Source organism: Myxocyprinus asiaticus, chromosome 35 (genome assembly GCF_019703515.2).
Source record: "Myxocyprinus asiaticus isolate MX2 ecotype Aquarium Trade chromosome 35, UBuf_Myxa_2, whole genome shotgun sequence".
NCBI lineage: Eukaryota > Metazoa > Chordata > Actinopteri > Cypriniformes > Catostomidae > Myxocyprinus > Myxocyprinus asiaticus.
The window spans coordinates 2,226,425-2,239,350 of record NC_059378.1 but is presented as its reverse complement, the minus strand read 5'-3'; the positions used below and the strand labels follow the sequence as shown (position 1 = coordinate 2,239,350).

The following is a 12,926-nucleotide window of genomic DNA, read 5'->3' as shown; positions in this document are numbered from 1 at the left end:
AAGGACTTAAATAATGATCTGTTTCTCACCCACCCTTATCATATCACTTCAAAAGACATGGATTAATCCACTGGAGGTTTATGGATTACTTTTTGCTGCCTTTGTGATTTTTCTCGACCCCTTTCACTTGCATTATATGGACATATAGAGCTGAAATATTCTTCTAAAATTCTTTGCGTTCAGCAGAAGAAAGTCACACACATCTGGGATGGCATGAAGGTGAGTAAATGATGAGAGGTTGTTCATTTTTGTGTGAACTGTCCCTTTAAGATTAGTCTTTTGAAAGCATTTCAGTAAACAAAGATAATAAAATCCAAGATTTTGGAGGGATGTAGGGCCTGAATAGGGTTTAAAAATTGCCCATGTTCTGTACTTCTCCTGTGATTAACTTTAAGATTAAAATCTTAGTTAATGTAGTCTTGATTTTGAAATAATACAATTCTGCACTTTCAGAAGGGCATGTATTGAACTCACTGAACTCAGTCCTGATGTATGCTGTGGGTACTTCCTCCCCTATTTGTTTCTGCTCGCTCTCTTTCTCTCCAACTCTCTTTTTTCTCATCCTTTCATCATCATCAATCAAACACCAGCAGTATCCTCCTATAAGGGCGTGCTGGCTCTTGTAGTGTAATGCCAGTATCTCTCTCTCTCTCTCTCTCTCTCTCTCTCTCTCTCTCTCATTTTCCTCACACTCGGGGTTGAGTGGCAGAGCCCCACAGGTGGAGGAGTGTGTGCAGATAAAGAGACAGTGATATGGAACACACACGATGTGAGTGTGTGTGTGTGTGGAAGTCTCTCAGCTGGTGTGAGTGTGTATAAACAGGGCTATTTCAGGACACCTCAGGTGTCTCTTCAGCTAATACTGCTGTATGTCCAGTCAACCAGTGTGATTGCTCTCTCGTCCACAGATACTGGGCCTCAGATTGCCCCCTTATACCCTGCGGCTCCTGAGCTTTCCTTTTTTTCTTGGAGCAGAAACACTATTTGCTGGATTATGATTTTTGATCAGGTTACCAGTCAACCTGCTAACTGCCACATTGCATTAGTGTGAGCTCCGGTTGGTGTTTTCCTGCAGTTTGTGGTAAATGCCGTCACACACTCTAAGGGTGTTTTCAGACCTGTAGTTTCTATGATTTGTTCCAAAACAGGGGCTAAGATTGTTATAATTTTGTATTTTCTCCTCTGTACTGTTCGCTTTCAAAACAGACCAGAATTTGGTTAAGTCAAATATTTGCAAACTGTCCCCTTAAGCCAAGTGCACACTACATGACTTGCAGTCAGCACCCTGCACACACTACACTACACACTACATACTATGCTTCGTTTTGAAGCATAATAACAGCATATAATTTTACATTCAAATTATTTTTATATTTTATTACAGTTAGATACCCAAGTATGGGGGCATAGAAGTCCTTGTGCCTGAGGTATGATACTGTATAGGGGCTCAGGAGAGAAAATGTAAAAGTCCGAATGGACCATTTTTATATTTTCATTCAAGTGAGAGACTAGGCTACAAACTAGTTTATAAAGGCTCGTAACATGTTGATTAATCAAGATAAATTTAGAAGGAAAAAAACGTTATGGTCTAAAGGCGGTCTGAAACCACGTAAACTTATGCGATGCCTCGTGTTTACTCACATGTGGGGAAAAGAGGCAACACGTGCAGAGCGGGAGAGGGAATAAATGAAGCGTGTTTGGTGCTAGAGAAAAATATTCAAGAATAAGTCGTCATTTTTATTTGTATAGCGCTTTTCACAACACATCGTTTCAAAGCAGCTTTACAGGAAATCATGCAAATAAAAAAATGAAACTGTGATATCTGTAATGTCTTACAGTGATCATTGTGTAGTTTGATTAAATATGATTGTAAATTGTATAGAAATTAAATAATTAAATAATAATTGTATTTAGAACCCCTGTGTGTGTGTGTGTGTGTGTATTGTCTTATTGTGTATTCTATATATACTTTATATTCTATTAAATTTTTATTTTATTCTATTTTTATTAAATATATATATATATATAATGTTATTATTTCTGTCTTGTTGCTGTATTGTATTGTTGTGCACTGGAAGCTCCTGTCACCAAGACAAATTCCTTGTATGTGTAAGCATACCTGGCAATAAAGCTCATTCTGATTCAGTGAGCAAGCTGAAGGCGACTTTGGCAAGGAACACAAAACTCCATAAGATGTTGATTAATGGAGAAAAATAACCTTGGGAGAAACCAGACTCACTGTGGGGGCCAGTTCCCCTCTGACTAACATCATGAATATAATGACAATAATAATAGTTTATGTGCAGTGCAGGTCATGGTTTAAATTTAGTGAAATAAGTAAGTGTTAAGCATCAGTGTTTAATCAAAGATTTTGTATGAACTGTAAGTTTAATGACTGATGTCTTTGAAGTTCATCCTGGATTTACTGCAGAAGTTCACATAGATGCATTGTCCTTTGTTAGTTGGCTCATGAAGGCTTTTGTTGGCAATTAATTGATAGTCTATGTATTCCATTATAAGAGTGTAGTCCATCAATAGACAAAGGTGATGCAGGCAGAGATCAATGAGGTGCATCGCAGTTCAACCTGCAGGTCATTTCGGTGAGGTTCAGTGGGGTCAATCATAAGTCCAAGGTTCAGGCAGTGGCATATGAAGTATCTGATGTCTTACAGTTGGAGTTGGCATCAGTTCATCCTCTGAAGTCAAAAAACTGAAGTTATGTTTGGCTGGCACCGGCTGTAGTTTGTCGTCATCACTCAGAGTCCAAAGCAATGGAGTCCGACACCAAGCAGGAACGGAGCTGGATCCAGTCGGCTCTGGTAACTTTGGGACATGTTGAGACAGGGAAACATATAGGATAATATTAGCGTAGATGCCATTCAATTTTATGCAGAGTTATAGATCATGATGGATGTTTCTGGTTCCAGCAGACCTAACTAAAGCAGCCTAATTGTGAGTTGATGGATAAATTGGGTGTATGTCTGGCTAAATAGATGAGTCTTTAGTCTAGACTTAAACTGAGTGAGTGTGTCTGCATCCCAAACACTGTTAGGGAGACTATTCCATAGTTTAGGAGCCAAATAGAAAAAGGATCTACCTCCTTTTGTGGATTTTGATATTCTTGGAATTATTAACAGGCCAGAATTTTGTGATCGTAATGAATGTGATGGAGTATAGCATCTCAGTACTGTGGAGCTAGACCATTCAAAGCTTTGTATAAAGTACAAAGTACAGCGCAAAATGATCAGATCTAGGTGTACACAGCACTGTTGTTTTGTCACGCTGCTCACTAGAGATGATGAGAGGGCACAGCCACCGTTATGATATCTTGTGTACTGGATGGAATCAATCCTGGGTCCGGATCCGGACCTCAGTGTCTGACGCAGCCTAATCGTTAGCAAGGCAGCTAAAGTTAGCATCTTCATACAGTCTGAGAAAGATGAACTGCTTGCTTTTTTATTGACATGCACCTGATTGTCTAGATGTAGAACACAGGCTAAATATGGAAAATGACTCAAAAGCTTATCATCAATATTGTTTTTTTTAAGCAATGTTAAGGCCATATTGAATGTGTGCTCCTGTCTGTTTTAATAAGAGTCTGTGATACATGATGTATATTGAGATTGTGTGGGTTTGTTTTGGTATGGGGATACGGTATTAATTTTATTTGTTCAGGTCTTGAAAAAGGTCTTTAAAAAGGTCTTTAAAAGTCTTACATTTGATTTTAAAAACTCTGCAGCAACCCTGCATGAGGTGGTTCTTTAAAATGCAAGAGGAAAGGAAAATATTGGTCTTTACCGCTTCTCCGGGGTCAGGTGCAGCGAGAGACACAAACAGAGGGCGACATCAAAGAGCGTCTCAGAAATGTTGCCTTCAAAGAGAAACCATCAACGTCTGCTTTCTATCGCAAATCTCTTTCACACCAATTAGTTTCTAATCATGTTTCTCTTTATCTCTCTTTTCTTCTCCTCTATTCTTTGCTGTTCTTCAGCTCAGAGCTCTGATGTTTGGCTGACATGCGTGTGCTGGGTGTGTGTGTGTGTGTGGCTCTTTAACGCACAAGGCTGAACTAAGCGCAGTGTTTGCACTGCTTTGGAAATGAGAGGGAACTGCTGGTTTCTATTAAAAAATAACAATTCTCTCTTTATGTCTCACTCTCAGTTTTTGATGATGTCTGTCTCCCCTCTGAATTCAGACAGCACAAATAGGCTCTCTTGTGTTTCCAGGTTACCGTCGCCACTTCTCCTGTTCGTCTCCACGGAGACTGTCAATTATAGCGCTGTGGTAATACGAACCATCCCGGTGAGAGAGGCTTTGCTCTGTATGTGTTAGGGTTAGTGTAAGCGAAACGGGCCAGCCATTGGTGGTGGGTGGCAAGATGTGAGACTGAGAGAGAAAATATAATAAATTGGTTTGGCACTGTTTGCAGGAGGGGAAAGCAGTGCACTAGTTTCTCCTGAAATGTTTTGTACTCTCTCTCTCTCTCTCACACACACACACACACACACACACACACACACACACACACACACATAAACAGAAGGGAGGGTCTCTGTGCTTGTTGAAAAGCAACATACTACACATCTAACAGAATTAGGGCACATATCCATAGACACAGTGCAAACACACTCACCTGTGCGATTGCTATTCCCAGGACTTGCAGTAAAAGCCCAGTGTTCTGGCTTCTTTGTCCCAGATATCAGTTTTCCTCCAGGTGGAAGACACATGAGGGACTTCCAGCTCCATGGAGCTAAGTAAGAGCTAATGGAACCATCTCTGACACCTACAGCCTACATAGGGGGACATATAGCATACTAAATGACAAAGTGATGCAATGGATGCTTTAGAGAAAGATTTGAAAAAGCACAGCTCACAAACTTTTTAAGGGATAGTTCACCCAAAAATGACAATTGCCATCTCAAACGAAGATATTTTGATGGAAGTTTCATCTTGTCCATACAATGCAAGTCAATGGGGTCCAAAACTTTCAAGCGCCGAATAGCACATAAAGGTGGCATAAAAGTAGTCCATACTACTAGGCCGTGTTTGCTCTATCTCTCTAATTTTGGTGTTAAATTGTTCCTCTAGGTGGCAGCAAACACTAGAGATAAATATATATATATTATCTTTTATTTTATTTTTTTCCTCCACCTTCTATCAAAACATACAGATCTGAAAGGTAAGGGATGCCCCAATGCAGCTTCAAAAATCTTGCAATAAAAAAAAGCTTCAAAAGCTTGTAATAAAGGCTCTGTTTGCTCGATTTCCCTACTTTTATTCTTAGATCATTCCACTAGGTGGCAGCAAACACTAGAAAATTATTATTTATTTATTTTTTCCTCTTTCACCTTTTATCACAACATACAGATCAAAAAAGCAGGGCGCACCCCAACATGGTTTATGACTCCACCCATAGACATCCAGTCTGTTTTTGGGAAGCAAACAGAGCCTTCATTACAAGCTTTTTTGTAGCTTTGTTTATAAATTCATGAAATAAAAAAGTATGTTCAGTTTATGCTGCCTTTTTACAACTTGAAAGTGATAGACCCCATTGGTATTTACAGTAATTGTATGCACAAAAACACCTCATACATCCTTCAAAATATATTTGTTTGTGTTCCACAGAAGAAAAGAAAGTCATGCAAGTTTTAAACGGCATGAGAATAAATGATGAGAGAATTATAATGGGTGTACTGGGTGTACTATCCCTTTAAGATTAAGACAACAACAGATTGAATCTGCTGATCTTTTTCATGAGATCCAACCATTTTCCTTTTATCTCTCACTGTTGGTTCTTTTTCATAGAGAATAGTGAAAATATCTGACCTTTAAGCTCCAAAAAGTTTTAAAAATCAGAATATGCACCTGAAATATCAGATTAGCAGGTGGCATTTTGTCAAAGCAACTTCAGACAGACAGCCGAGCAAATGTGGACTTTGTATCTGTTCAGAACATATGACAGGAATGATGAGAACAAGAGAAGATGGATGATGATAGATTATAGGGGAGGTAATTGCTGTCTTCATTATTTGTCATCTCTCTTTCACCCCCTTCAGATAAACACAAGAGAGCATGGACATCACCATGAGTGGCCCTTGATCCGTCAGGAATCATTGTTCTCGTCTGTCATTATTGCACATTCTGTGCAGACACCTATCTGACCCTTTTAGACACAGTTGTTTAATCTCAGATCTGACTTTAAAGGGATAGGTCACCTAAAAATGAAAATTCTCTCATCATTTACTCACCCTCATGCCATCCCAGATGTTTTTGACTTTCTGTCTTCTGCTGAACACAAACAGAGATTTTTAGAATATTATCTCAGCTCTGTAGGTCCATACAATGCAAGTGAATGGTGACCAGAACTTTGAAGCTCATAAAAATCACGGAAAGGCAGCATAAAACTAATCTATAAGACTCCAGTAATTTAATCCATGTCTTTTTAATCGATATGATCGGTGTGGGTGAGAAACAGATCAATATTTAGTCCTTTTATTTTACTATAAATCTCCACTTGAGCGTTTACATTTCAGGTCAGCGATGTGCGCGTGCTCTGAAACACAGAGGTTGATATGCAACGTGCATTACCGGCACTTCCTCCGCTGATGTTTTTTTCTTTAAATATTTTATTACGCATTGTGTCATGTATAGAGAGACAGACAGGTAAAGACTGTTGTTTGACTACATAACAACCTGATGTAGCTCGATGATAACTGCGCATGTAAACATACTTAGTGAAAATAGATAGAGGTAACCTATTCGAGTTTGTATCAGAAAACAGTCCTAGCGATTGTTTTGATGCATTGCAGAAATAAATAAATGGACCTGTCGAACGTGGGTTCAAGATATGCACAAGATCACTCTCTATCTTTTGATTTCCGTGCCAGCACTGCTTACATTGATACATGATCCGAATTACGTCACATTTAAGAAGTACGAATGAACGAACACAGTTTCGTGTTGACTACGTCTTCAGAATGCTGCAATGGAAGTTCATTAATTGTGTTTTACAAAAAATAATAATAATTTTTAAATATTGAAAAAGATTTAAGATTTTTTGCAGTGAATTTCTTTACTGAACTAAACTTAATAAAAATGATTTTTTCCCTTTAATTCAGTGAATGTCATTTAGAGGTATTTTTAAAAGATTATTTTGTCCTCTTTATTGTTAGTAAGCACATTTAATACAACCTCTTAAGTCGGGGCACAAGCTGAATAATCGGTTAAGAGCTAACGATTAATCGTTGCAATACTCGTCGAATAATCGTTCAAACAATCGTTAGATTAATCGATTATCAAAATGATCGTTAGTTGCAGCCCTACCTACAATAAACCTTATGTATTCTAAACATGATGTGCACACAGAATAAATGAGAGTTTAACCCATTAAGCAGTCGGCACCTTGATGAAAATAAACAGTAATTTTCTAGGCTACTTACTCAAAAGCACACATTTTTAGATGAGCAAAATTAACATGTCGACATGGTCCTGTGAAAGACGGGACTTGACTCATCCTGCACTTGAAAAAGCCTGCACAGCGGAAAAAGCATGCACAGATGTAAAGACGACTGAAATGTGAAAACATCCATAGGGACTTTCAAACATTTGGAAATCCGATTCCCGCACCACCAAAGTGATTTCATAACTACTTTGCTGAGTTTGCTTGTCTAGCGAGAGGACATTTTCCTGCACACACCGCGAGTGAGAGAGGGACGAAGCAGGAGCAGCCTGAGGTGAAATTAAAATGTATCATATTTTAAATAATTTTAAGAGATTTTGAGGCCCCCCTTGAAGTGTGCTGAGGCCCCCTAGTGTGTCCCGACCCCCTGGATGATAACCATTGATATAGCCTACTCTGTTTTACTGATGATCAATATTAAGGCCATATTGAATATGTGCTCCTGTCTGTTTTAATAAGAGTCTGTGATACATTATTTATATTGAGATTGTGTGGGTTTGTTTTGGTATGGGGATACGGTATTAATTTTATTTGTTCAGGTCTTGAAAAAGGTCTTTAAAAGTCTTACATTTGATTTTAAAAACTCTGCAGCAACCCTGCTCTCTTATATTTATGAAAAAGGGGGAGAGAGAGAGAAGAGAGGCAATAGCAATCAAGCCAAATGCCTTTTCCGTTCATGGCTAAATCACACCATATCCTTCCCTCTCACACCTCCTATGTCTTCTTCACTCAGTCCTTTATTAAAGCCACCCTCCATCCCTCTCTTCTCTATCAGACACGCAGCAGGCTTCCTCCTATCACTTATCACTGCTACATGTTCTCTCTCTCTCCATTTCCCTCAAATCACACCCTCTCGCCATCCATCCATCCATACGTCTCGCTATATGATTATCTGGGCCTGTCTTTCTGAAAAAGGAAGAAATGCACCAGCTGAAGTACTCTGCAGATTCTAATGACATCTTAGTTCAAGGCTGTGTGCGACATCTGAAAAATGCTGCCTTCGTAGGCAGTATACGGAGGTTGGAAGGCAACTAGGCACCTCTGAATCCAATGTTTGCATAACATCCTGTCTACTGAGATTTCTCGATTTTTCTATGCAGCATAGATGTTTGGAGATTGGTTGAAAGAATACAAATGGCAGAGAGAAATAAGTATTGTAGTCACTAAATATAGCCTTGGATATCTCTAAATTCAGTTGAATTTGGGTTCCCACACATACTGGAAAACCTAGAATTTTGCAATGCAGTTTTAAAGTCATGGAAAATGAGAAAAATACCTTAAATGTCCTGGAAAATATTTTAGTATAATAGAACTGTTTGACTGTGTTGCTAACAAGGATTTTGTTACGGTACATGCACAGAAACATGGTAATGATCGGGACTTGGAATAGGAGTCAAATACATTTAGTTTTTTACGAATTCACACCCTTAGTTGGTGATTCGGCCTTCACGCCTCGGGATGTGAATTAATTTTCAATAATTCAATAATCCGTGTCTGCTTATACCGCGGTTCCCACATGTAGTATGCAGAAAAGTCTGACGGAATTAAGGAATCTAGTCATAAAAATGGCATTAGCTATAAAACGCAGAATGTCATGGAATATGACATATTTGGATGAAAATTAATGTTTGAAGGCACAATTAATCAAATTAAAATTGCTATATACCCTAGTGTGATCATTAAACTGCAAATGTCTTTGATTTAGTTGAATAAATATATAATCTGCAAGTGATGACTGCTTCAAAATGACTGTGTGAAGCCGGCCGCTCATACGCTGAAAACACCTCATCATGATCATAGTTGAAGACAGAGAGCAGAGCACTCTGAAGTGCACAGCACATGCAGACTATGTGTTTATGAAATCACATCTTTATGAGGGTTAATAATCACAATAGGTCATGTAGTGATCTGCTTATCTACTGTCCATAATGCACCGAATCTCCAAAATAAAAGCTTGATTTAAATGGACACATGTAGTTTTGCTTCAATATTACACTTATTGGGCACATAAAATATCCTGGAAAATTGTGCCTTGAAAAGAGTGGGAATACTGTTGTTGTTGTTGTGCCATAAGTATTCTGTACATGACACATGCGGCCTCTCTGTTTGTTAATTGTGTTGTAGTCCAGTCTGATTGAGAAGTACGTATGTGGACGTGGGTGTACCAAAGAGCCTCTGCTACACACAAATGCGGAAAAAACATTTTTCTGCTGTTCATGATTACATCTCTCTGCTCAAGCCCCCACTGAATACCAAGTTACTAATCATTATTTCTTCCCTCTTGGCCTAATTAAACAGTCTTCTCTTGTTTCCTTCATCAGCTCTTCATCGACTCTTATTCTCTATAGTACAGAGATACCTGCTAGAAGTGCACCTTTATATCTTTTCACACCTGTCTGTTAGCACCTGTCTGTCTGTCTGCTCTTGCCGCTTTCTGTGCCATTGCCGTGACAGCTGCAGTAGTCCAGGGTCCTGTGGGTGAGGAGGATACTGTTGGAACACTGAGATAAGTGATTGACATTCATGCCTCATTTTCTCGTGGTCAGGTTGGTGTTCAATGCCAGGCGCTCGCTGACGCTCGGTGGTAAAAAATAACCCGCTCGCCCAGCGCTCACTTAGACACTACCTGCTTTTGTCAGATGGAGATGGGGGATGACAGTGTTCGTGTATGCATACATTTAGGGGTGGGAAAAATGAAGTCTATGGCTTTTCTGTGTCTACATAATAATACAGTATCTTGTTTTGTGAATATGTGATTTCCAGTCATACATTTTACATACAGTGCCTTGTTAAACTCAGTTGCATGTACTGTATTAAAATGTAGTATTTTTATTTGTAAGCAGTGAAACTCAAATATATTTAGTTATTTTTTTTCTGAGATGGACGGATGGATGGATAGATGATGTGTGTGTGTGTGTGTGTGTGTGTGTGTGTGTGTGTATTCTACCCTCCAAAGTAAAGTTTTAGCTCTTGGGTTAACATGCGATCATAATCAAACCACACTGGCATACATTCAGGCAAAGGGTCAGCTATATTATGGCAGCAGGTTTTTTAGGTATTTTTCATGAAATTCTGGTCAAAACATGTCACATTTTTATTGGGGCTGGTTGTCAAATGTGTTTTAAATGTCATACATTTATAAAAAATATGAATTACAATTATTGGTGAAAACAATGATTTGATATTTTTGTACGTTACCTTTTGTATTTTGAGCTTCATATTTGTTTTGCTCTTTGAATTTTTGCGGAAAAGCCAATAATAGGCTGTAAAGCAGGCGTAGATTTAAAGAAAGGTGTAGATTTTTATTTTGGTGGTTGTGATGTTCGGGAGACATTCCCTCGTCATCCCCCAATATTCACATGACACCTCCACCTTCGGTTTAGTGGCAAGTTCCATTGTGACAACTTGCCCCATATAATGTGACCATATGCCTTGCTATTGTGGCATGTTGACAAAAAAGGTCTACATGTATTGAATGAATTGTTGTTTTTGTTTTTTTATGTCCTGGGCAAGAAATATTTTGAAGCTTATTTATTTATTTTTGTAAGACTTTTGGGTATGTTGTTATGTAGAAATAGATTTTTAAAAATTAACCTACCCTGAGAAATATCTGAGAAGATAGTCATAAAAATAAAGAGCCAAGGTGAAAAATTATGACAACCTAACTGTTTGTTATTTTAATATGTATTTATAAACAAAACGATATGTGGCAAATTGTAGTTTTGTTGTTTTGCTTTGCCTCCATTATTAGACTCTAATTCCTTAACGGCTTTTTTTTATTTTTTATTTTTTTATGAAAAAGCAGCTGTGATGAACGAACATTTATTATTCATTTGACTCTATTGTATTATTATTACCTTATATCGCATTATTATGCATAATTCATCGCGTTTACAGCTCAAAATAAACACCGTAATGAGATTACATAATTTTATTTCATTCCTGGACACGCTGGGCGGCACCATATACTCTGTGTGTGTGTGTGTGTGTGTGTGTGTGTGTGTGTGTGTGTGTGTGTGTGTGTGTGTGTGTGTGTGTGTAGTGTATAGTGAATCTAGGGAAAGTGTACAAAACTGCAAGTGTTTGAATGCCCCAGTGGTCACTGCTGGTCCTGTAATTAGGGAGTGGAAGCTACTGTATATATCAAACCACCCATACACTGCCTAGAGAGGGTTGTTCCTCAGCATTTCTGCACAAACAAGAAGGACATTTGTCAGGGAAGCTACAGAGAGGCCAACAAACACTTTGAAGGAGCCACAGAGTTTTGTAGCCGAGTATGTAGTGAAGGTGCAATAGTCAACATATCAAGAGCTCTGGCCAGTGTATGACACAAAAGAAGCCATGTCACAGCACATCTGGAGTTTGCCAAAAAGCATAAAAGTGATGCAGTTGCAGTGTGATACAAAATTTCATGCTCAGATAAGACCAACATAGAGCCATTTTAGGCAAAATTCAAAGCGCTGTGTGTAGGACAAATTTAGTGTTGGCCAATTCAACAACAACAAAAGAAATCCCCACCATATCCACAGTATGGCCTGGGCATCTTGTGGAAATAGAAGAATGGATGATATAAAATACAGGAAAATAATGCAAGATAGCTGGTTTCAGACTGCCAAAAATGAAGCTTTGGAGAAAATCCTTTTTCCCCAAACAATGGTCCCAAACGCAAGGCCAAATTAACACTGGAGTGATTCAAGAGCATAAAATCTCCTATTGTGGTCTTGTCTATTGAGATCTTCTGGGACTATTTGAAAGGCTCAGGATGTTCAGGTGTCATCCTAGTAACATTAACAACCCCCCAAAAAATCATTGTTTTAATTAAAATTTTATAATAAAAAAAAAAAAAAAATTATTAACTGTAATGCAGCCAATACATTTTCACAGCAAAAGACTTACAGCTGCTATTTCTTCCAATGGAGGCTCTAAATAAAATAAAAAACCCTTTTTTGATAAGCATATTTGCTAGCATACAGCAATGTCACACCATGATCATTTTAAAGCAGTACTTATAATTAATTACAAAATAGAATGAAGAATTATGCAAAGCCCTGTGTTTCTGAGAGAGACTGATGGAAAGCGATTGCTCTCTCAGACATACTCTCTACTTTATCACAAACGTACGCTCTTTGTTTCTGATTGAAGCTTGGCTAGTAAAGGTCAGCAGTTCTGTGCTTTCTCTGCACTGATAGTTTCCATTGTTGGCCAGCTAGCCCATCTGAAATACTGACAGCAATCTGTAGGAAAGAACTACACCTTCTCCTCAGTTACCCACAATTTACGTCCTCATTCTCTCTTTCCCTTTCTCTCTCTCCATCCATCCCTTACACAGACAATAGCTGCTGATTGAAAATGGCCTCACTATATTATCAGTGTATATAACTGAGTCTGCCTGGCTTCTACAGAGGGCAATATCCATGACAATGGCATATCCGCAAAGAAACGTTAGAGAGTTGATATTTAAAAAATG

The 12,926-nt window shown here is 38.4% G+C and overlaps 1 protein-coding gene across 1 annotated transcript in view; it reads left to right on the top strand.

Annotated features, from left to right (window-relative positions):
- The window catches only part of diaph3 (diaphanous-related formin 3), a 484,493-nt gene that overhangs the window by 385,570 nt on the left and 85,997 nt on the right, over positions 1-12,926 (top strand).